The 23,093-nt window shown below is 41.2% G+C and overlaps 1 long non-coding RNA gene across 2 annotated transcripts in view; it reads left to right on the top strand.

Annotated features, from left to right (window-relative positions):
• LOC138820572 (uncharacterized) overlaps positions 1–20,284 on the top strand; it is a 29,546-nt gene extending 9,262 nt beyond the window's left edge. For both annotated transcript variants that reach the window (XR_011369916.1, XR_011369915.1), the window contains exons 3-5: positions 298–492; positions 8,249–8,363; positions 12,716–20,284. This is a non-coding gene — a long non-coding RNA (uncharacterized lncRNA). The remainder of the gene's footprint in view (positions 1–297; positions 493–8,248; positions 8,364–12,715) is intronic.
• The last annotated feature ends 2,809 nt before the right edge of the window (positions 20,285–23,093 follow it).

Below are 23,093 nucleotides of genomic sequence, written 5' to 3'. Positions count from 1 at the left end.
AATGTGTTGAGTGCTGCCTATAGGCATACCATGGTCATCTGATGGACACTGGTGGTTCACATCTATAATCCTGGATGGCTGAGAGTTGAGGATAGTATTGGTTAAAAGCCAGTCCAGGCAGAAAAGGCCCTGAGAATCTAATCAATTGACCAGCAGAAAGTTGTAAATGGAACTATGGCTCCAGTGGTAGAGTACCAGCCTTGAGTGGAAAAGCTAAGGGACAGTGCCCAAGCTCAGGAAATTTTGGAGAGAATTGTTAATTTAGTCTAAAATTATTTTTATTTAATACAAACACAGGAGCGCTTCCTCCTAAGTGTGGGATGGATTATGGAACAATGAATGATCCATGAATTGAATTTATTGAGCTCCTAAGAGAGCCAAAGCCCTGGACCATGAGCAGTGAGCACAGAAGAAACCAGAACATTCCCTGTTCCCTCTCCATCCCAGGTGTCATCACTCAAATGTGCCCACCTAACTCTCGGATTTTCGGAGGTAATACTTTTTTATATAAAAATTTATTGTCATAAAGGTAAAGTACAGAGGTGTTACAGTTGCACAAGTCAGGTAATGAGCACATGTTTTTGGGACAATGTCAACCTTCCTTTGCTATTTCCCTGTTCTTCCTTTCCATCCCTACCCTCAAGTTGTATAGTTCATTTTCAACATGGTATGTCTGAACTAGAGGCTGTGGGAGGTCATTAATCTCACAATTGGACTACAGTAAGCCTGGGTGGGTGGTAGGTGGCCAAATCTTTCAAGGTCTGGTTTGGAGTTGTATCACATATTCTAGACAATTACAGATGGAGCTCTGCAGGGAGCCAGGACTCCAGTTCATTGCTGGAGATTCCTGAGACCCTGTGTGTAAGTCAGACTGAAGTAGGGAAACAGAAATAGGGAGACCGGGTAAAAGATTGGGGCCTAGGCTGGGAAGGCAAGCTTAGTGGTAGAGTGCTTGCCTAGCATGCATGAAGCCCTAGGCTCAATTCCTCAGTACCACATACACAGAAAAAGCCGGAAGTGGTGCTGTGGCTCAAGTGGTAGAGTGCTAGCCTTGAGCAAAAAAAGCTTAGGGACAGTGCCCAGGCCCTGAGTTCAAGCTGGCAAAACCCCCCAAAACACTGGAGCCTCGTTCTCAAGGACCCCAACCCTCAAGTCAGATAAGGACATTGATACTTCAATCACAATCCCTGCTCAGTTGGTAAAAGTCTGACCATGAGATGATGGACAACAGTAGTAAACAGATAGGTAACAGTTGCTTTATGTACAGAGTTTGAAGGGCTCTCAGAGACACAGGCTGGCCACAAAAGGCACTGTTCAGACTCCAAGGATGGGTGCAAGAGCAGAGAAAAGGCATGCAGACCTGGTATTTGGACATATACTCTAGGGGACCCAGGTATTTGTTAACTCAGAAGTGTGAGTTTTCTGAATATTAAAGTATTATACCTTTTGATTTGGGCAGCATTACATTAATTTCACAACACACACACACACACACACACACACACACACACACACACACACACACACAGAGTTACATATGTAGCTATGTTAAATCCACTAACTTGCACGCTAAAAATCCGTGCAGAATTTTTGTGTATGTGTGGTAATCCTAGAGTGCCTGGGCACTGTCTCTGAGCTCTTTTGCTTAAGGCTAGCACTCTACTACTTGAGCCATGGCTCCACTTCCATCCCATTTTGTGGTTAATGGTAGATAAGAATCTCAAGGACTTTCCTGTCAAGACTGGCTTTGACCCATGATCTTAGTCTTCTGGGTAGTTAAGATAGCTGATATTGCCAGAAAGGGTAGCTTCAGAGGTAGCTGTTGCAGACAATGCCCGAATTCTGCATCCATCTTGTCAGCTTTTTGCATGTGACAACAGGGATTGCATTTGGCCCAGCAATATGCAAATGCATATTGAGTCAATTGAAGCTCCATTGGCCCAAGATGGTAGATGCACTAACTAGCTTCACTCCAGGAAGGCTGGCATATCCAGGCATAGTGGGCCTTCAGGGCCTGCAGAACAGCATGGGGGAAGAGTCTGCAGTTCTTAAGCCAGGAAACATTTGTCTGAAAGTCACTTGCATTAGGGAAAACCTTGATTGGACTGCTGGGAGTCAAATTCACCATCCAAGTTATGCCTTGATGAGGTTTTAATCATAGTTTAATCAACTCTATTAATAACTGTAGAAACTACTCAATGGGAGAGCTCCTTTTTCAGTTTCTCTCCTCAAAAAAGTATACATCTATCACTGATTTTTGTTTCTGATTCTTTGGAAGGGTGATCTCTGGGATTATACTGGGCCAGTAGGCTGGGTGGTGAGATTCAGCCATTTTTGGTAGAGAAAGAAGAGAGAATTTCTTTTCTTTTTATTTTTTATTGTGAGAAGAGAGAATTTCTATGGTGACCGAGGAGTGAATTAATCAACCCCTCTGGGTACTGTACTGTGAGAAGGGCAGCTCTCTTCTTCAAACATTCTCACATAGCTTCCCCATTTTATTTATTGAACTACGGGCCTGGGTGCTGTCCCTGAGCCTCTTTGTGCTCAAAGCTAGTGCTCTACCACTCAAACCACAGTGCCACTTCTGGCTCTTTCTACATAGTTCATTGGAGATAAGAATCTCACTGACTTTTCTGCCCAGGCTGGCTTCGAACTGCCCTCCTCACATCTCAGCCTTCTGAGTTAGTAGGATTATAGGCATGAGCCAGCAGCGCCAGCAAGCTTCCCTGTTTTGATTCTCTTCCCCACTGCCATTCCTTTCTGTCAATGAAAATGAGGCATGTCACCATCATTAACCCATATTCATGTAAAATAGCTTAACAGACTGGTAGCTCAGTAAAAATACAATTGGTGATTTTTTTTTTTTTTTGGTAGGTTATGGGGCTTGAACTCTGGGCCTGAGCACTGTCAGAGACTATCTGCTTTTAATATCAGGTCAATTTAGTTGAGACTCAAACGAATGTATCAAGGGGAAAATACTTAGTCCAAGGGAATTCAGATAGATGGCTGAGGATCTGCTGCATATTTTCTCTCTCCCTCTCTCCCTCTACTTGCTGATTCTTTCTGCTTTCCTATTTATTCTTGTTGTATTTATTCCTTCCCCCCTCCTTTTTGTCCTCCCACATATGTCTCTGTCTCTGTCTCTGTCTCTCTGTCTCTGTCTCTGCCTCTGTCTCTGTCTCTCTCTCTCTCTCTCTGTGTGTGTGTGTGTGTGTGTGTGTGTGTGTGTAAAACCTAGTTGGTTGCTAGTGGATCATGCTACTCAGGAAGCTGAGATCCAAGGATTGCAGTTTGAAGAAAGCTGGGCAGAAAAGTCCTTAAGACTTTTATCTCTATTTAACCATCAAATAGCTGGAAGTGGATCTTGGCTCAAGTGGCTAAGTGCCAGGTTTGAGCAAAAAATCAAAGGGACTGAGCCCAGGCTGTGAGTTCAAGTGGCACACACATTTAAAAAAATAGCTTTATAATCTTTCCTACCTTCAAAGGAAGAAAAGCAGATATTTTACTCTAGCCGCCTCATAAGCAAATCAATAAGAAAGATCTGAGAAACAGACTAGCCAATCAACATACATATACATATATGTGCATTTATCTAATAATTTATACATTAGAGACAATGATATATTTGGTAAAAGAGGTGACAGAAGTGAAAAGGATGGGGAACAATTATATGAAACATTTGAATGTACAAGTTTGTCACCATACCCTGGGGATGCTTGCTATACACTCAAGCCTACATAGCATCTAAGACTTGATTTGAGGGCTGGGAAGATGAGTCAGTGATAGAGTGCTTGCCTCACATGCATGAGGCCTTGGGTTTGAGTCCTCAGCACCACATAAACAGAAAAGACTGGAAGTGGTGCTGTGGCTCAATTGGTAGAGTGCTAGCCTTGAGCTGAAATGCTGAGGGACAGCGCCCAGGCCCAGAGTTCAGGCCCCATAACTGACACCCCCCCCCCAACAAAGCAAGACTGGATTTGAAGTTAGTTGGGCTTCCTGCTGACATGACCTCTACTGATGGATGTTGTCTTTTGCTTTTCCATCCACTAAAGTGGAACAGGAGAAGCTCTTTTTTAAAACATAGTAGTAAATATTCAGAATGTACTTGAGAAGCAGATGTCACCACAGAGAAAGGCTTTGTTTTTAGGAAAGCTGAAAGGAAGGAAGCAACAGTGAATGAATGACTTTCATAGAAAGAATGCAAACAAATGCCAGGGTGTTTGTGGAAGTTATTGCAGGAACATTTTCCCATCATTAGTCTTTGTGTATGTGAGTCCTTTGGTGAGTGAGTTTCTAGTTGTAGCTATTTTGTGTGATTAAACCCAACTGTAATATATCCATCTGTTCCAGGAGTACTGGCAACTTGCAAAGCTATTGAGAACCGAGTCAACTAATAATCAAATCTAAGATATCCAAATGGGTTTGGAACCAGGCTCCTACCTTATTGAAAGACTCTGTATTGGAAGCCTGTAGGCTTAGAGCATGATAACATATGTACTGCAGGCCAGCAGCTCTGGAGCACACCGCCATTTTCATTCAAGTTTGAGCTGGGGATATAGCTCAGATGTTCCAGAAGCAACAAAAGAACAGAAGATAGGAAAGATGAAAGTATAAAAGAAAGATGGACAGGAAGGATGAGCAATAGGAAGAAGAGGTGGCAGAATAGAAGGAGAGAAGGAGTAGGGGAAGGACAAAAAGGGGAAAGGAAGAGGAAGTGTTAAACATGGAGGTACAGAATAGAAAAAAGGAGGGAAGAAAGAGAGAGGAGGAGGAGGAGGAAAGAATGGAGCCCAAATAAACATGAGAAGGAAAGCATGTCTGCACAGGGCTTTAAATATCTATGATAATTCATAGATATTTAATTGACTTTTAATGGATCAACAGTTTTTCAGAATTTAGATTTGTCACTTCCAACATCAATTCGCCCCACAATGTATTAATAGAGTCACACACCATTTTTAGATAGGTTAAAGTGAGTGTGTTTTGTGCATGTATCCAGTACATCTTCACAGATATATACCACACACACACACACACACACACACACACACACACACACACATTTGTAATGTCAACTGTCAACTCTTCTGAATGATCATAGTTTAAAATTAGGTCTATGGTAATGTTTCCAGCAGATCCAAACCTTCCTTTAAGTGCTTTGCTATGTTATTACTGGCACTCCTCAAACAAAGGCTTCACACATTTCCTGAGTCCCAGTGTCAGCATCAGCCACCACGGGGCACTATCGATATTCACCATCCTGTGTCCTAACTCCCATTCAGCAGGAGATGTAAATTGGTGGGGACACTGGCAGTATCCCAGAGAAAGAGCCAGTATTGGAGCAACTGTTCTCACGGTTCCCAGAATTCCAGGATGCTACAAGGAAGACTGGCTGGAAACCTGTTATTTTCTGGGGCATACACTGACATTTAGCCCAGAAGCAGTGTGGTTACTTATGCCTGGAGTGTTCTAAAACTCTTTATGAAAAGAATTCAAGCAGCTCAGTATCCTCAAACCCCTGACTCTGGGAGCTACAGCCCAGTGTCAACAATGAGTAAAGATGACTCTGCTCCTCCCCTACCAACCTATGGGTCTCTCTTGCAACTCTTTTTCACCTAATACCACTCCACCTGGTCAAACTCACTTCTATTATTATTGATTATTGATAACTATTGGTAGACTTGGAGTTCACACTTGGCTATGCATTTGCCAGGAAGGTGTTCTACTACTTAAGGAATGTCTCAGGCTCTTCTTTGCTGTGATTATTTTTGACCTAGGGCTTCGCTTTTGGCAAGCCTGCTCTACTATCTGTTTACGCTTCCCTCTACAGATTGGATGACAGAAATATACTCAGATATCCAGTTGTTTCTATGGAGATGGAGTCTTGTGAACTATTGTTGCTTGGGATGGCCTTGAACTTTGATCCTGCTGATCTCCATCTCTTACATAGCTAGGATTATAGATAGGCCTGAGCATCTGGCTCATTTCACTTTTATATACCTGCATTTGAATCTTTGAAAATTAAATGACAACTATAGACAAAAAGTAATTTGTATTGCTATTCATGTGATAAAACAGAACCACTGAAAAAATGTAACAATAGACATCACTAATCTTAGGAAAGAACATCTTAGCAACCCTTTTAGGCCTGTCATTTCAGAGATAACCATTTCTCTCCATTGCGTTTTCACCATTGTCATGCTTTGTCCTAAATATGTCCAGTACACTAACTGATTTGCATGTTTCATATTACATTTTTAGAAAGTCTCAATTCTTTTGTAAGTTGCTTATTTTATTCATCATTTTGTTTTGAAATCCATCACTCAGATTCAATGTGTAGATTACAGAATTACCAAATGGTAAATTGTCCTTGCCTTCCTGGAGAAGGCAAAATGATTTTTGGATGTTGCTGAATGTAATCTGCCAACAGTTTTTCCCCAAGACCTAAATATCTTTGTATACTCTTTGTTTTGGAATTATTCACTGCCATGTGTCCTTGTTTCAATTCTACTCCAAATAAGAATGTTGAGATAGCCATAACTCACTTCTTGCAGTAAAGTTTGTGTGAATATGAGGATCCCAACCCATATGTGCTTTTGAGGTTGTGGGGTTTTTTTTTTGGGTGAGGGGTGTCAGTACTGGGGCTTGAACTCAGGTCTTCATGCTCTCACTTGGCGTTTGTACTCAAGTCTGGTGCTCTACCACTGGGGCCACACCTCACTTCCAACGTTTTGCAGGTTAATTGGAAATAAGGATCTTATGGATTTTTCTGCCCAGGCTTCCTTCAAATCACAATCTTCACTTTTCAGCATAAGTAAAATATCGAGAGTACAGGGGTCATTTTTATCCACTAGGCTCTACATGAGAGGACCAAAAGGGAGATACTTCCTAAAAGACAGAAGAAAACGTTTGTTGCTATTGACATTTATTTGAAAAGTCCCTTCCTTGAGTGTCATGGTAGTATCATGGGAGGATTTAGCCAGCTTAATGGTGAGGCTCTCTTACCACAAACCCTTTGTACTCATCAGCCAGGTGGCAAAGGTGCTTGCTATTGTCAGATGTCTTTTGTATGAGCTTTCCAGGAAGATGCTGTGTTGTGAAGGATCTTTAACAAAGGATAGACATGTACCCCATAGAACTAAAATAAGTATTCTACATGCGCTTTTCATAGTATGCTTATGGAACTCAAAATGTTTTTACCACACAATTATTAGCTCAATTTCAAAGTGAATACTCATTTTCTGTTCAGTAGGTTTGTAAAATCCCTGATTCAAGATTAGGAAGATATTCACAGTATCCAGATCATATCTCTGGAGTGCTAGATTAATTGATTTGTCGTGAGAAGGGTAATGGAAGTTATAATAAAGCAAGGAATTTACATGGATGATTATTCGTGGTTTAACAGGTCTTCCTATTCCTCCTCTTCCTTCATCGATTTGTTACCCCACTTCATGATTTACCTTAGATCTGCCTGCACATTTGTCCCAGTAGGGCTTGTCCCAAGGCTGGGGATGCTGTAACAAATAAAGCATCATCTAAGTGGTTGTTAAACAAGACTCGAGAAACAAAGGATTTCCACTCATCTAGACGAAATGACCCCATGCTGCTGACCATATACATGGTATATATGTGCACATCAGAGGGAAACTAGGAGGAACAAACTGGGAAACAGGGGAAAACATACAACACCGGGACCCATCAGCTGCACTGGACATTGATCAAAATGAACTAAGTAACTCAATGGCAGTGATGGAAGGGAGGGAATGAGCAGAAAAGAGGGAACAGCTGACACTAAGCAAAATGAAAGAAATGTACATATCACCTGATGTGGAAGAAATAACTGTATTGTCAAAGCTCATAGAACTTGGGAGGCGGGGGGAGCAGGGAGGATTGGGCGGGGAGGATGGGAAGGGATGGGAAGGGGAAACAAAGGAGGAGGTTACAATGCTTGATAAGAAGTGTGCTCATTGTCTTGCCCATATAATTGTAACCCCTCTGTACAGTATTTTCACAATAAAAAAGGAGAAAAAAAGTTCATAGAACTCATAAACTTTATAGAAGATGATAAAGACAATTTGCCCCATGAAGGTTAGAATATGTTTGTGATTTTAACTAAGTATCACTATCACACATTACTGTGAAATTTGTGAAATTTATATAATCAGTCATAACAAAATATTTCAAAAAATCCCAAAACAAATATACCATCATCTGTGTGCCTTAAACAACAAATGTTTATTTGTCCTAGTCCAATCCAAGATGAAGATGCCATTCAGATCCTGTGACTGGTGAAGGACCATTTCTTCCTTTGCACGTGGCTGTCTTTTCCTTGAATCCTCACAGAAAGAGACCAGAGAAAAACAGTAAGTTCTCCTATATGTCTTCCTTATAGGCCCCAGTCTCATTCCTGAGAGTCCCACCACACAAGCTTAGATTCCACTTCCTAGGAGTAAGCCATTAATGATTAGGCCCCAGCATTCAGTCTCAAACACGTATTATTCTATTATCATTTTAATCAGCTGAAGTTAACATATTGTTTATAACGAAGCTGTCAAACATTCCATTTTTTTTCCACTTCCCAGTGTTCCTAGGTGCTAGCTGGAGATGAAGTTCCTATGACCTTCCATACTTTCCACATCCACACCCTCACATCTGTAACTTGTAACCTGTAATCTGTAATCCAAGTTATGTTGGACCACTTCCCATTTTCCAGTGTCTCTACTAGTCCCACTTAATATTCCTTAAGCTCCTTTCATTTGTTCATAAATTTATCTCATCAAGCAATTGGTCCATTCTCTTCTGTTTCCTACCTAGGATTAATATACATATATCTGTATATAGACAGATATGTGTATATATATATATATATATATATATATATATACACATTAATAACAGTGGTTGAACCTTACCTACATTGGTATTTTGTGCTAGGGTTTTTCTAATATATTTAGCAATAAATCTAATCTTGATTTATATGATAAATATTATTTAGTAAGATATATAACTATTTTATAGAGGAGGAAAATTGAACACAATGGCTTTACATAATTTACTTGCAGATTCAACAAATACAGATATGGATATGTCCAAATTAAAAAAAAACCTTGCACAACTAATTGATGTTAATAAAAATATAATAACAATAACAGTGGACTGAACCTAGGCTAGATGTTGGTCCCTGGTGGTCCAGCTTGAAGGCTCATTTTTACTGTTATGCTCTTTTGAATCCAGTTTATCAGCACAGTTTGCAATAACAGAACTTAAGAGTGTCCCCTCAATTCAGTCATTCTTTTGAATTCCTTCTGTTCAGGCCTTGATTTATGTTGATTCCATTCACCATAAATGCACTGAGCATTTTAAAACCTGTGTTGAATTGTGTTACTGTATGTAGTGGTAAGTTCTGCTTTGGAAGAATCACATGGAGTTTGAACCACTTGCAAATTTTGGTTTTTGCTTCTTCTGATCTGCCTGCTGAAGACATTTTCTACAAGTACTGCAACTCTGTTCACATTAAAAGCTCACAGTTGCTAGCACCAAACACATGTTGGTGTCATTCTGATGGCTATTTCAAAGAGTGAATAAAAGTGAACAGATTGTTAGCAAAAAAAGTTTTTAAAGGCATAAATTTTCCAGGTGCTGGTGGCCTGTAATCCTAGCTACTCAGGAGGCTGAGATCTGAGGATTGTGTTTCAAAACCAGGGCAGGAAAGTCTGTGAGACTGTTTTCTCCAACTAACCAACCAAAAAACAAAGTGCTTCTGAGACTCAAAGTGGTAGAGTGCTAGCACAGAAGCTCAGGGACAGTTCCCAAGCACTCAGAATGTCTGACTATATTTTATATTCCAGAGATTACATCTCTACTTGCCTGATCCCTAAAACTATTCATTTGCTGATCATTTCCTCAGAAAGCACTCCTATAGATCAGTCATGACACTGAGATTTATCTTCCATGTGTGAGAGAGACCATGTGCCCTTAGTCTCTCTGTCTTATTTCACTTAACATATGTTTTCTTCAGGTCCATCCATTTCCCTGAAAGTGACAAGATTACTCTTCCCAATGGATGAGTAAAATGAGGTCTAATTTATAAACACAGGAAGACATATACAGGGCCATATGCATATGTACACAAACCAATTGATTAAAGTGTGGTATTTTTAGGGCAGGATTCCAGTGGTGTATCTCCTCTGAACAATTAACAGACAGTTTATCAAAGTGAGAACCAGGAAGCAAAATATGTTTTCTAGAGTGGGGATGAGGTTAAGGGGAGTGGGTACAAATAGAGAGAAGTGAGGAGTGAACAAAAATAGTCATAATACTCAATGTGCATATATGAAAATAGAAACTCATAGATATGGGTGGGACAAGTATTGAGTGATGGAAGGGGTGAAATTGATGAAGATGAATTGTACTCATAAGCTGTCATGTTAAATTAAAAGTCCTTTGTATAAGTAAGTACTTAAAGATAATCATGGTAATAACAATAAAATTATTACAGGGAAAGCCAGATCATAGTTAACTTTGAACCCTGATCCTTAGATCTCAGTCTACTAAGTAGCTAAGTAGCCCAGCACATGGTCAACCTAAGATCTCAGCCTCTCAGGAGGTTTAGGATCCAGAAATTTTAGGATTGATTTGAAGCCAAGCCACACAAGAAATTCCATGAGACTCTTCTGTCCTGCTTATCGACCAAAAAAGCTAGAAGTGAAGTTGTAACCCTGGTGGAACCAAAGAGCTCAGAGATAGTGTCCAGGCTCTGTTTTCAAGTCCCAGGACTGTTACCAAAAAGTATGAGAGGCCAAAGTTTAAGATGAATCATTTCTACAAGAGCAAGCATCTCATTGAGAATTGTGGGCCATGTGTATGTTTCTTCTTACTAAATGATAAAGGAAGTCGCCGGTAAAGGCAGGCAAATCAGAAGGGAGGAGTAGAGAGATGATTATTCCAGACACAATGTGTACCACAAACAGCAGTAGTAAGACAACAGATATTTATGAGTGCCTGCTATGTGCTGGGCCTCATACTAGATGATCAAAGCAAAGTTCTGGCTTCCATGGAACATCCTCTCCTTGAGGAAGTGCTAATAAGTGATAAGAGATAAGCAGAGATATGCCAGAGGACAAAAGAGGTATGACATGTTAAAGTTAGAAAGATGTGATGACACACAATAAATTGGGTTAAAGAACAGTGATGAAAGGGTGATGAATTATAAGAAGGCAAGAAAGATGTTACTGAGAAGATACTCTTTGAACCAAAACTAGAAGGCACAGAGAGAAGGCTATGTAGAGTCTAGGAATGAGCACTGTATGGAAAGAAAGGGCAACTGGACAGGTCCTGAACCACAAGTTCATAACAAAGGGAAGATTGAACTGGAAGATTCCACCTGCAACAGAGTAGTAGATGGTGATGCCAGAGTCCTCTGCTGCTGTGATATTTTGACTCCTTAGGGGCCCAGAACAAAGAGCTCTGTACTGAGGGTAGACACTTTACTGTTACTATTCCTGATGATGTGATTCTGAAGTCTCTGCAAACATATGGTGGGAGGAATTTGGATATTTTGGATGCTGTCTAGAAAAGGCTTGAAATGCTAAGTACAACTTAATGGAGAATTCTGTTGTGCAGGAGCACAATACTGGTTGGACACGCAGACTGTAAAGAGTTTGTATAAAGTCTCCTAGGAGGATGAGGCCTCTAGTAGGAATTGGATTAGAGGCCATATGTGTTACTCTAGTAAAGAGCTTCTTGATATTTTGTCCACGTCCTGAAACTCAGTGTAAGAGTAAATACAGAGTTGATAGACTAGTTGATATGACAGGAAATTTCAAGACACATTAACATGTGGGCTATGGCCTGGTTTGTGCTAGGTGCTTTTAGACACATTGATACTGAACATTATAAGATGATCAAAACTGGGACCAAGGAATACCGGCTGTTGAGAGATTAATGCAATGAAAAAGAAACCAAGTACTCTTCATCAGGACAATAGGAAAGAGAATGTTATAAATGTGTAGAAGGCAACTGTAGGTAAGCTCAAGGCTGAAATGAATTCATTGACAAGAACATACTTTCCAGAGAGAGACAGAGACAGAGAGAAAGGGAGAGAGAAAGGCACACACACACACACACACACACACACACACACACAACTCTCAAGGGTGCCCTGTTCATAGAAGCTGTTTAGGGAAGTATCTCCCTTGGTTGGCTATCCAGGAAGGCATTCGGGGACAGCTAAAGCAATGATCTTTTAGGGCCCAGCTACTGCTTGAATTGCAATAGATCTTGGTATTGGTACCCATTGCTATCCATGCAGACATTTGCAATGGAACAGTTAGGATACAAAGGCTTCTATGCAGATTTCAAAGGAAGAAGTGAGGTTGATCCTGAAGATATAACGGAGAATGCAGGAAGTTAGTATCTGTCAAGGAGAGTCACAGACAAAGAGTGGTAGGAGCTGAAGGAAAAGAACACACAGACTGCAGCTGGTGAGGCCTTGGGAACAGACCTGCCCCAAACCCTTGGGACTTACATGAGGCTATCACAGGCTCTGGTTGATGGTTATGTAGCCATTGTATTTAATGATCGCTCTGTCATGTTCTCAGTCTGGCTTTTGTTCCATTCTTCCTGTATCAATCACAACTCACCACTTTGGTGATGGTAATTTTCATGATGTGTATTTGTATATTGGAAATATATAACTTACTTTTTGATTTTTCAGGGCCTCACAACTAAGAGTTTTCCCTGAGTCTCAGAAGAAATTTGGACTTGAACTTTCGAGCAGTACTGGAACTGTGAAACTATATGGACTCTTGATTAGAACTGAATACATTATGCATTGAGATACACATGAGCTTTTGTGGGTCGGGTATAGATGTCTCCTCCAGTTAGATGAGATGTGTTTGGCTACACAGTTGACAGAACATGGGCTGTGATGTTTAATCGGGCTAAGTTGATTATATTGAGAAGGGGCTAGGAGACTAGGAAAGCATATTCCTGGGTATGTCTATGAGGTCATTTCCAATGAGAAGTAATGAAGGCGGGGAAAACCTGTCTCAGATGAGGGTGGCACCATCCCATGGGCTGGGGTCCAGAGAAAATCAAAGGAGGGGGGAAAGAAAAGTGCTCCCTTTTCCTCTTCCCCTCCTTCTCCCTCTCCTTCTTCTCTCCCTCTCCCTCTCCCTTCTCTTACCTCCCTCTTTTCCATTTCGGATATACTCATCTATTGTGGGGCATCTGGGCTGTTTCCCTATCTTGCTATTGCACATAGTGCAGCAATGAACATGGATGTGCAGGTGTCTTGATCATATCCTGGCTTGTGATATTCTGGGTAGGTAGTATGGCTGGGTTGTAGCAACGATCTATATTTAGTTTTTTGAGGAAGCTCCAGACTTCTGTCCAGAGTGGTTGCACTAATTTACAATCCCACCAACTGTACAACAGTACACATGTGTACAACTGTACACATTTCTGCCAACATTTGTGTTTTGGAATTCACAAGGTTGGCTAATCTAACTCAGCTGAGACGGCATCTCAGAGTTGTTTTCTTTTGAATTTCCTGTATGGCCAGGGATGATGAGCATTTTTTCATGTGTTTCTTTGCCATTCTTACCTTTGCATGTCTTTAGCTCCTTTGCCCATTTAGTGATTGGTTTATTGGCTTTGGTAGTATGTTTATTAGCTTTGTTGGCTGTCTTTCTAGTTTGGTAACTATGTCCTTTGCTATGCAGAAACTTTTTACTTTGATGTAGTTCCACTGGACAAGACTCTTCTATCTGTCGTGCCCCTGGGACTCTTTCCAAGAAGTTTCTGCATATGCCTATGAGTTCTAGTGTTTCTCCTACTCCCTCTTGCAGTAATTGCAAAGTATTGAGTCTGCCATTGAGGTCTTTGATCCATTTTGAGTTGATATTAGTGGTTTGTGATCAGCAGAGGTCCACTTTTAGTTTCCTGCATCGGGATGCCCAGATTTCCCAAAACCAATTGTTGAAGAGACTGTGTTTTTTCCACTATGTATCTTTGGCTCCAGTATCAAATTTCAAATACCCGTAAGTACATGGTTTCACTTCTGGGCTTAATTGGATAGTAGATAACAGGTCTGGGCAACTTGCCTGTCATTTTTGGGTCTGCGTTAAAGATGTGAGGAGGTTCAGTGGATGTAAAGTGCATATGAGTCCCAGGTGATGACGAGAGGTCCCAAATGGACACATGGTGATAACCACTGCTCACTAAGGAGGAGGTGAGCAGCTGATGCTGCTCCTCAGAGAGAGGAAGTGTTTGGGGTCTGACCTCCACCTCAGAGGGGGAGAGTATCCTAAGTTCTATTTCTGGCCAGCAGTCCAGTAGAATCTTTTCCAGTGACCATCACTTTTGACCGAAACAGGAGTTCCAGTAGCTGCTTTGCACAGTGTTCTGTCCACTATGTGGAAACTTTGGAGGGCGGGATGCTTCTGAGAATGCCCATATGGGTTTTCACAGATGATCCTTCTGGGTGGCCGAAGCAGAGGCCCAGTAGATAGATGGTCTCCTGGGGACTCGCTCCATCCCCAGTGTTAGGGAACACCGGGTGGTTGTATAGTTGTCAACTCAGGAGTGTGTGTTCAAGTGGCCATCTTCAGTGGCAAACACAATGGGGACTTGAGATGAGGGGGGCTTATTTATCACTGAGGCAGGAGACTTGATAGATGATCATCCTTTCAGGCTGAAATAAGAGCCCCAGAAGATGGTTTTGGAGGTGCTCCATCCACTATATGGGGACTTGGTAGTTTACTATTGATCAGAAATCCTGGAGGGTGTGTGCAGATGATCGTCCCTGGTGACAGAAAGAGGAGCCCCAATAGGGATCATCTTTGGTGTGCTTCACTCTTTCTAAGAGGACCTGTGAGGGTTGAATATTGATCAGAAAGCCTGGAGAGTCTGCATAGGTGATGATCCTGTATGGCAAAAACAAGAGCCCAATAGATTTTTTGCAGGATACTTTGTCCACATGGGGACTCAGGACAGGGATGAGGCAGGAGATTGTCTATTGATCAAGTAGTTCCGAAGGTCTGTGCAGATGATCATCCTGTTTAGCTGAAACAGGAACCTTGGTAGAAGTTTTGTGAGGTGTATATGGCTGTATATGGGGCACAAGGGGAAGGGGTTGGATATTTATTAGAAATCATAAAGGATGTACACAGATGATCTTCCTAGGCAGCCGAAACAGGAGCCCAATATATGGTCTCATGGGGCCTTCACCTTCTAGAGTTAGGGATCACAGGGTGGCTGTGTATTGGTCAGTGTTGTCAAGCCAGGAGAGTGTGTAAAGGTGGCCATCTTCCTCAGCAAAAGCAAGAGATTTTCTATGGCCTTTGTTCTCCACTGTAGAAACACTTGGCATGGTTGGAAATTTGCCAGTGTTGCTAAGCTTGGAGGGTTTGTGTGTCCATGGGATCTTTCCTCTTTCTTGGGGCCCACAGTACTTGAGTACTTGTGATAGGCTGTAGAAGATACTCTACACTGGGTAGCTTCATAGACGTCAATTAGAGTTGCCCCTGTATATGGCTGGCTGGTGGCAGTTTGGCCTTCTGCTCCTTGCCCATTGTGCTCTACTGCGAAAGGCAATGCTGTCTGCCCTTTGGTCTCCTCCTTCAGGGCCTAGGGGCACCTTTTTGGTCTTAGGCTCAACTGTTAGGAAAAAAGCTATCCAAATTTGCAACTATGAAATGTCTGCATGAATGTCCTCTGGGGTGACTTGACCTTCATAAGAAACGATGAAGGAGGGGTATGAATCTTTTTCTGGGATGACTGATAGAGCAGCCACAAGGGCTCTTCTTCAGGGCACTGGGTCTACTCCATGGGCAGTTGGGATTCGATCTTCATCAGAAACAACCAAGAGTCTGTTCCTCCAGGGTGACTTGATCTGTATCAGAAACATGGAAAGTCTGTGTGTATGTTCCTCCTAGGTGGACGATAGAACAGACCCAAGGGATCTTCTACGGGGTGCTCCATCCACTCCATAGGCACTTGGGATTTGAGCTTCACCAAAATCCATGGAGGGTCTATGCAGATGGTCCTCCAGGGTGACTTGACCTTCATCAGCAACCTCGGAGGGTCTGCGGGGATGATCCTCTGGGGTGCCTGAAACACGAACCAGAATAGCTGTTCTCTTGAGGGCTCCATCCGCCTGGCGTTTGGGGCCTTGCAATGGTAGTATACTTTTCTGTGTTGTCAAGCCAGGAGGGTGTGTGAAAGTGGCCATCTTCTGTAGTAAAGGCAAGGGATGATGTTCTACGGCCTCTGTCCTCCACTGAGGAGACACTGGGCAGGAGTGGGAATTTGCCAGAGTCCCTAAACTCAGAGGGTCTTTGCCCAACTTAATCTAGTGACAAAATACGGAGCCCTGGTGGAAGATTTTCTTCAGTCCATAATACCGGATGTGGGCATACTGGCTGGTGTCAATAAGCCACAAAGGTATGCATGCATTGTGCTCCTCCATTGTGTAAACTGGAGATGTAGATTTGGGGGGGGGACTCCATTGTTCCCTGCGTGGGGATACAGGGTGACTGGACATCACAGATGTCAATCAGCCAGTAGAGCCTGCTTAAGTACTTTTACTTTCAGAAACCCATGGATATTTTCTGCCTACAGGTTCACAGGAGTGCCAGAGATAGATGGCAAAAGAAAGTTTGTGTGGGGTCACCACCTGGATGTCAGTGGCAGTCACCCCTGCAGATCCGGAAGGCTTGGCCTTCTGCTCCTCGCACATTGTGCTCTAGTGCCAAAGGCAATGCTGTCTGTCTTTTGGGCTCAACCTTCAGGTCCCAGGTCTGCCTTGTTGCTGTTAGGCTCAACTGTTATGACCAAAGCAATCCAAAATTGGCAGCCAAATATCCAGTAATGAGCTATGGTTTGTGTCTTGGCTCTCACTCTTGGATCTGAGGCAACTGAAATTTGCAAACAGTCAGACTACCAGTCTACATTGTAAATCTCTAGCCATGCAGCAACGCTTGCTGCTATGAGTACACCTGAGAAAAGATGTCACAAGTGATTGGACCTTAGCCATGTGTTCCCTGGTAATTTTCTGTTGGTCCCCTGTGTGTCAGAATAGGGACATCTGAAGAGACTTTTAATTAGTCTTATCAATTATTGTAAGGGTTCCTAAAAGGAGACCCCCACACACTGTTCAGGTAGAAGAGAATTCATTAGCAGAAACCAAACCACCAGTCCCTACAAGACAGAAGTATTCAGAGAGAGAAGTATGGCAGGGAGAGAGATTATATAGGAGAGGGCAAGGAAGAGGTGTGGCTGCAGCAGATGTGGAGGTGACTTCAGAGCCTGGGGGGGGGGGTCTCCCACTGCCCCCAGGTGTGCCTGTTGCCTGGGTTATAGCTGCTGGGTAGGAACTTCTAAGGAAGTGCCTTGTTTAGTCATTCTCAGAGAGAGAGAGAGCAAAGGAAGGGGGTACTCCTCCTGGGCACACCTAACAGTTATGAGGTTGTCTATGGATGTCAGAAGGGTCCAGATTATCTGCAGTATGCTCTGTCTCTGGGTAGTTGCTATTCTTATGTACTTACCATGTTCTAAGTACTGGAAGTTGAAAACTTCCTATTTAAGTAAATGTTTAGTACATTTCTAAGTAAAGAGGCCTTGAGGAGCGGGAGAGAATATTTAGAGGCATGTTTATTGACTCTGTCATGGCTCTGCCAAGGTGACATACATAGCTTAAGGGAAGGAGAGTGTCTTTTTTTTCTTTTTTGTCAGTTGTGGGGCTTGAGTTCTGGGTCTGGGCGCTGTCCCTCAGCTCTTCAGCTCAAGGCAAGTGCTCTACCACTTGAGGCACAGCACCACTTGCGGTTTCTGAGTGGTTTATTGGAGATAAGAGTCTCATGGACTTTCCTGCTCAGGCTGGCTTTGAACCGTGATCCTCAGATCTCAGCCTCCCAAGTCACTAGGACTACAGTCATGAGCCACTGGCGCCCAGCTAGGAAAGTATCATTTAGGCTCACAGTTTCTAGGGCTTCTTTCCAAGGCCACAGAGAGTATGTGACAAGAGAGCTGCTCACAGAATGGCAGCCAAGAAGCAGAGGGCTAAAATGCCAGTGCTCATGGCAAAGATTTCTTAATCATACATTAGCAAGTTTAAGGCTCTGAGATCAAATCCTATCACTATCAAAAGTTACATATACTGTTTTATTATACAAGATGTATTTTTACATATGTATTTACCTCATACTATGTGATCCCTGTAATATATTCATTTTAGTGTGCTTCCATGGAATTTTCATCCCATGTGGTCAGTGGAAAAGAGGGCATCACTGACTTTAGTGCTTTCCCTTCCTCACTGATTTCTTTTGATTTTTGCTTTTTTGCTGGACTCTGGAGACTCTAATTTTTTTGTTTTCCTTCATGTGCTTTTTGGACATCAGTTGAAGTACAAAAAGCTAATACCCTGTTATGTTTATATTTGGATGAGCTTTGAGCTTTGAATACCTCTATTATAAAACTGTCACCACAATCCATTTCCATCCATTTCCATCACCTCTAAAAGTTCCTCTCTGCTCTTCTGCCCTAGGAGATGTAGCCTTCTCTTTACCGCCATATTGTATCTTCCTTTACTTCCTTCTTGGGATGCCTGGTTCTCTCCTTCCACATGCATGTGTACCAGGGCAAGGCTCTCCTGGGAATTTGGCTCCCACACCCAAGGATTTGCACAGCCATCCCCTTATCATCTCCTTCTTCCTCCTCTTCCCCTCCCCCCCCACTCCTGCATTACTTCCTCCTACTCTCTCCTGTTCTTCTCCTTCTCCTCCCTCCTTCTCCCTCTCCTCATAACTACCTCCTCCCACCTTCCCCCCTTCCTCCCAGATTATTGCTGGTTTTCAGTTACTAGCAGTAGCCCCCTCCACATATGTGTGGTTGCATCGTTCATAGTTTCAGTTACCTGAACTCAACTGTGACCTGAAAATATCCTGGAAAATTCCAGAGGTAAAACAGCCCCAATCTTATACATTGTATGCTATTCCAAGTAGAATAGGGAAATCTCAGCGGACACTTCTTACCAGGATGAAATTACTGCTCCAGTATCCAAGTGTTGGTTTGTGTGTCAATAACCTTTTACTTGATAATGACCCCAAAGTGCCAAAGTAGTTAGGCTAGCTATTCAAATATGCCAAAGAAAAGCCAAAGTGCTTCCACTTGAGTCACACTCTCAGCTGTTTTTGCTTTAGTTATTTTTCAGGTGAGGAGCTCCAGTTTTTGCTTAGAGCCAGCCTCAGACTGAGATCCTCCCAATCTGCCTCCTGAATAAATGGGATTATCAGGATGAGCCCCAACAATTTTTAAATTCAGATTCGTGCTTTTTTTTTTAATATTATTTTATTTTATTTGAGAACATACTGTACAGAGGGGCTACAATTACATGGGCAGGATAATGCATACATTTCTTACCAAGCATTGCAGCCTCCTCCTTTGTTTACCCTTCACCTCCCTTCCCAGCCTCCCCCCTCCCCCCACCCAATTATACCCCCCTCCCCCCCCCACATTGTAAAGCTGGTTTTGACATGACATTTTGTACTTCTACTTGTTGCAACAGGTCCACCTGAATCCTTAAACGACTTGTTTGCCCCCATCTCCTCCACATGTTATACTGACATCAAATATAGTGAAAGCAGGGGTTACACTGTGGGGGAGGGACATACAAAGCAACAAAGAAATAATCTTATAAATGCGTTAGAAACATATGCATGAAAGAAACGAAAACATTAAAATACATATTTAAGGGTTCATTGCTTTTTTTTAGATGTATTTTTCATTTACTCTTTACAACAGTGTAAGAACCCATTGTATGCATAGACACCGATACACAGTTAAAATCATATATCTGTGAGTGACCCCTTAGAAATACAAACTCAAGTTTATCTGATTCTAAAAGTCTGGTTCAGAAGGACTGTGTGGCACTGCCTATCTATGGAACAATGGCCTTCAAGATAGAACTCATTCATCCTCAAGACAAGCTTTCCAACAAGTTTATTTCATGCAAATCTTAGTATGCTTTGTAAAGTTAGTTTAATTGACAAAATACTGGTGCCTGGAGAATAGAATAAACAAAATTGAAACCCGGGGCACATAAAGTTTGAATAGAATTCCTATGTGCCATTTAAAACAATGTCTGTGGGGACAGGAAGCAAAAGCTGGAAAAGAGCGAGGGAAGGGGTGACATTGTCCAAATAGAAATGTATTTACTTGGCTGATATAATTGCAATTCCTCTGTACATCATTTTTATAATAAAAACAAATTTTTAAAAAACAATGTCTTTGGTCTCTTCTTTTTAAAAGAAATTTTTTACTTAATTAAAAAAAAAAAAAAAAAAAACCTCTGCCATTAACTGCCATATGACTCACACCTATAATCCTAGCTACTTAGGTGGCTGAGATCTGAGGATTGTGGTTGGAAGCAAACCCTATCAATCTCCGATTGACCACCAGAAAACGGAAGTGGCACTGTGGCTCAGAGTGGTAGAGCCCTAGCCCCTGAGTTGCAGCCCCTTGACCACCTCCCTCTCCCACTTGCCCTGAGACACACACACACACACACACACACACACACACACATACAGGACAAAGGAATAGTGCTGCCTTTTTCTCCTCTCCCTCTCCCTCCCCTTCTCTCTCTCCTTCCATCTTTTTCCCTCCCTCCCTCCTTCCCTTAGCCTCTTTCTCTCCCTTCCTTTCCTTCATTTACCTTCTGTCTCTTCTCCCTCCCTCCCTCCCTTTTCCTTTCTTCTGCCATCCCCCCATGCCATAACTCTCTGAACTAGTGAACCAAATCAAACTTAACTCCCTTGAAGCTGTTTTCACAATGAAAAACTAGCACAAGTTCATGACTTTATCCTCTAGAATCCTCTTCTGTGACTTTGCCTTGTTACAGTCCTGTCCCACATCGGATTCACTGGGAAGTCTGATGCCTCAGTCTTCCTAGTGTTACAGTTGCCCCACTCCCTCTACAAGCTCAAACTTGGTCTCCCCTATGCCATGTCTCTATTTTCACCTTCACCCCTCCCTCCTACTCCATCCTCTCACATAGGCCATTCTCTCGCTCTCAGGAAATTTTTTTCTTTTCAAAATTATCACAAGTCGGATTTTAATTATTTTATTAATAAAATTTTAGGGCTGGGAAGGTGGTTCAGTGGTAGAGCACTTGCCTTGCATGCCTAAGGCCCTGGGTTCGATTCCTCAGCACCACATAAGCAAAAAGAAAAAAGCCGGAAGTGGTGTTGTGGCTCAAGTGGTAGAGCGCTAGCCTTGAGCTGAAGAGCTAAGGGACAGTGCCCAGGCCCAGAGTTCAGGTCCCACGACCGGACCCCCCCCAATAAAAAATAAAAAATAAAATAAAAATTTAAATAACAGCACACACTGTTGGAGAAGTAAAGACTAGAAGTTAAAATTGCCTTGAAGGTGATTTCAATGTTAGTCTAAACTTTTTTTCTGAAGCCTTCAGGGAAAATACACTCTGAAATTTTGCAGTTCTTCCATGTTCTTATAAGCATCACAAAGAACATACACAAAATGCTAATGTAAAAAGTAAAACATTTTGACAGACGATTGTATCTTGTGTCCAATTGTGTATAAACTCAAGGGCTGGGAAGGTGGGTCAGTGGTAGAGTGCTAGCCTAGCATGCATGAAGCCCTGGGTTCGATTCCTTAGTACCACATAGGCAGAACAGGCCGGAAGTGGCACAGTGGCTCAAGTGGTAGAGTGCTAGCCTTGAGCAAAAGAAGCTCAGGGACAGAGCCCAGGCCCAGAGGGGGCAAAGAAAACAAACAAGAAACTCATTTCAAATACAAATGAAGATTTCTAGAACTTTGAAAGATTTTTGTGGTTTGCCATTTTTCAAAATTGTAAAGTTTTCACTAAGACTAACATCACAATTTCTAAATAAATATAATTTTAAATATAAAAAAAATAAAACACATACATCAAATATAAACAAATACAAATAAAAAATAAAAATGAGAATAAGATAAAAATGTAACTAATAAGTGTGAATAGTATATGTTCTAATAATACCATAAGTATAAAAATAAAAACTAAAAATAAAATTTAAATATAAATAATATGAAAGCTAAAACTATATTTTAATTAAATAAATAAAAATAATAATTTAAAAATATAAATATATTGATATGAAAATTACAATGAAATATAAAGAAAAAATGCAATGAGAAATAAAATCATGTACAAATGTAAAGACAAAAATATACATAAAGCAAAATATAAATTTAAATATGAACATTGTAATACAAATAAAATATAAACAAAAAATACTAATAAAAATATAAGCAAATACATAGTTTTAAACATAAATATTAATATAAGCATAAACAAAAATAAAAAACAATTTTAAATATAAATATTTTAATATTAAATATAAAAACAAAAAGAATAATGAATTAAAATAATATAAATAAGTATAAATAAAAATTAAATTTACATTTTAATAAATAATTTTATAATAACATAGGAATGCAAATAAAGGTAAAAAAGTACAGAATGTAAATAATGTTAAAAATAAATTAGTTAAAATGATCTCAGCAAAAAATAAAATGGAAATTTATCTTTGGACTTTTTCATCATTAACAATTCTGGAAATATAATATTGACTATACTTTCCTATGCAGGAGCTTTACTGCAGCATTGGCTCCTATTCCCAGGCTTGGGTTCACAGTGCAGTCTTTAACAGTCTGTCAAGATTGACAGAAATAGTCCTGATTAGTCACTAGTGGGCCTGGAGCCATTTGACAAATTTTCCTGACACTGGAAATAAGAGTAAACTTTATCTGTCAACTTGTAAGGAAAATTTTCAAATAAAGTGTTGAAAACTTGTCCATTTCCTAACATGTCCATCAGAGTCAAGTAAAACTCTCAACACTTGAATAGTGTTCGTCTGTGAAAACATAATGTTGTGTAGCTAAATCATTGTTTTGAAAAACTTCAAAAGGATGCTCCAGTAGTAATTCTCCATTATCTTCTAGAGGAATTGATATGTGTCTGTCTCTTCCAGTTCTTGATTTATGTGTAGTCCATGGAAACAGGATGAATTCACTCTTGGCGTCTTCCA

Source organism: Dipodomys merriami, unplaced genomic scaffold (assembly GCF_024711535.1).
Source record: "Dipodomys merriami isolate MVZ:Mamm:240054 unplaced genomic scaffold, mDipMer1.0.p SCAF_9, whole genome shotgun sequence".
NCBI lineage: Eukaryota > Metazoa > Chordata > Mammalia > Rodentia > Heteromyidae > Dipodomys > Dipodomys merriami.
The sequence above is the reverse complement of the archived record's forward strand: the minus strand, read 5'-3'. Positions and strand labels throughout refer to the sequence as shown.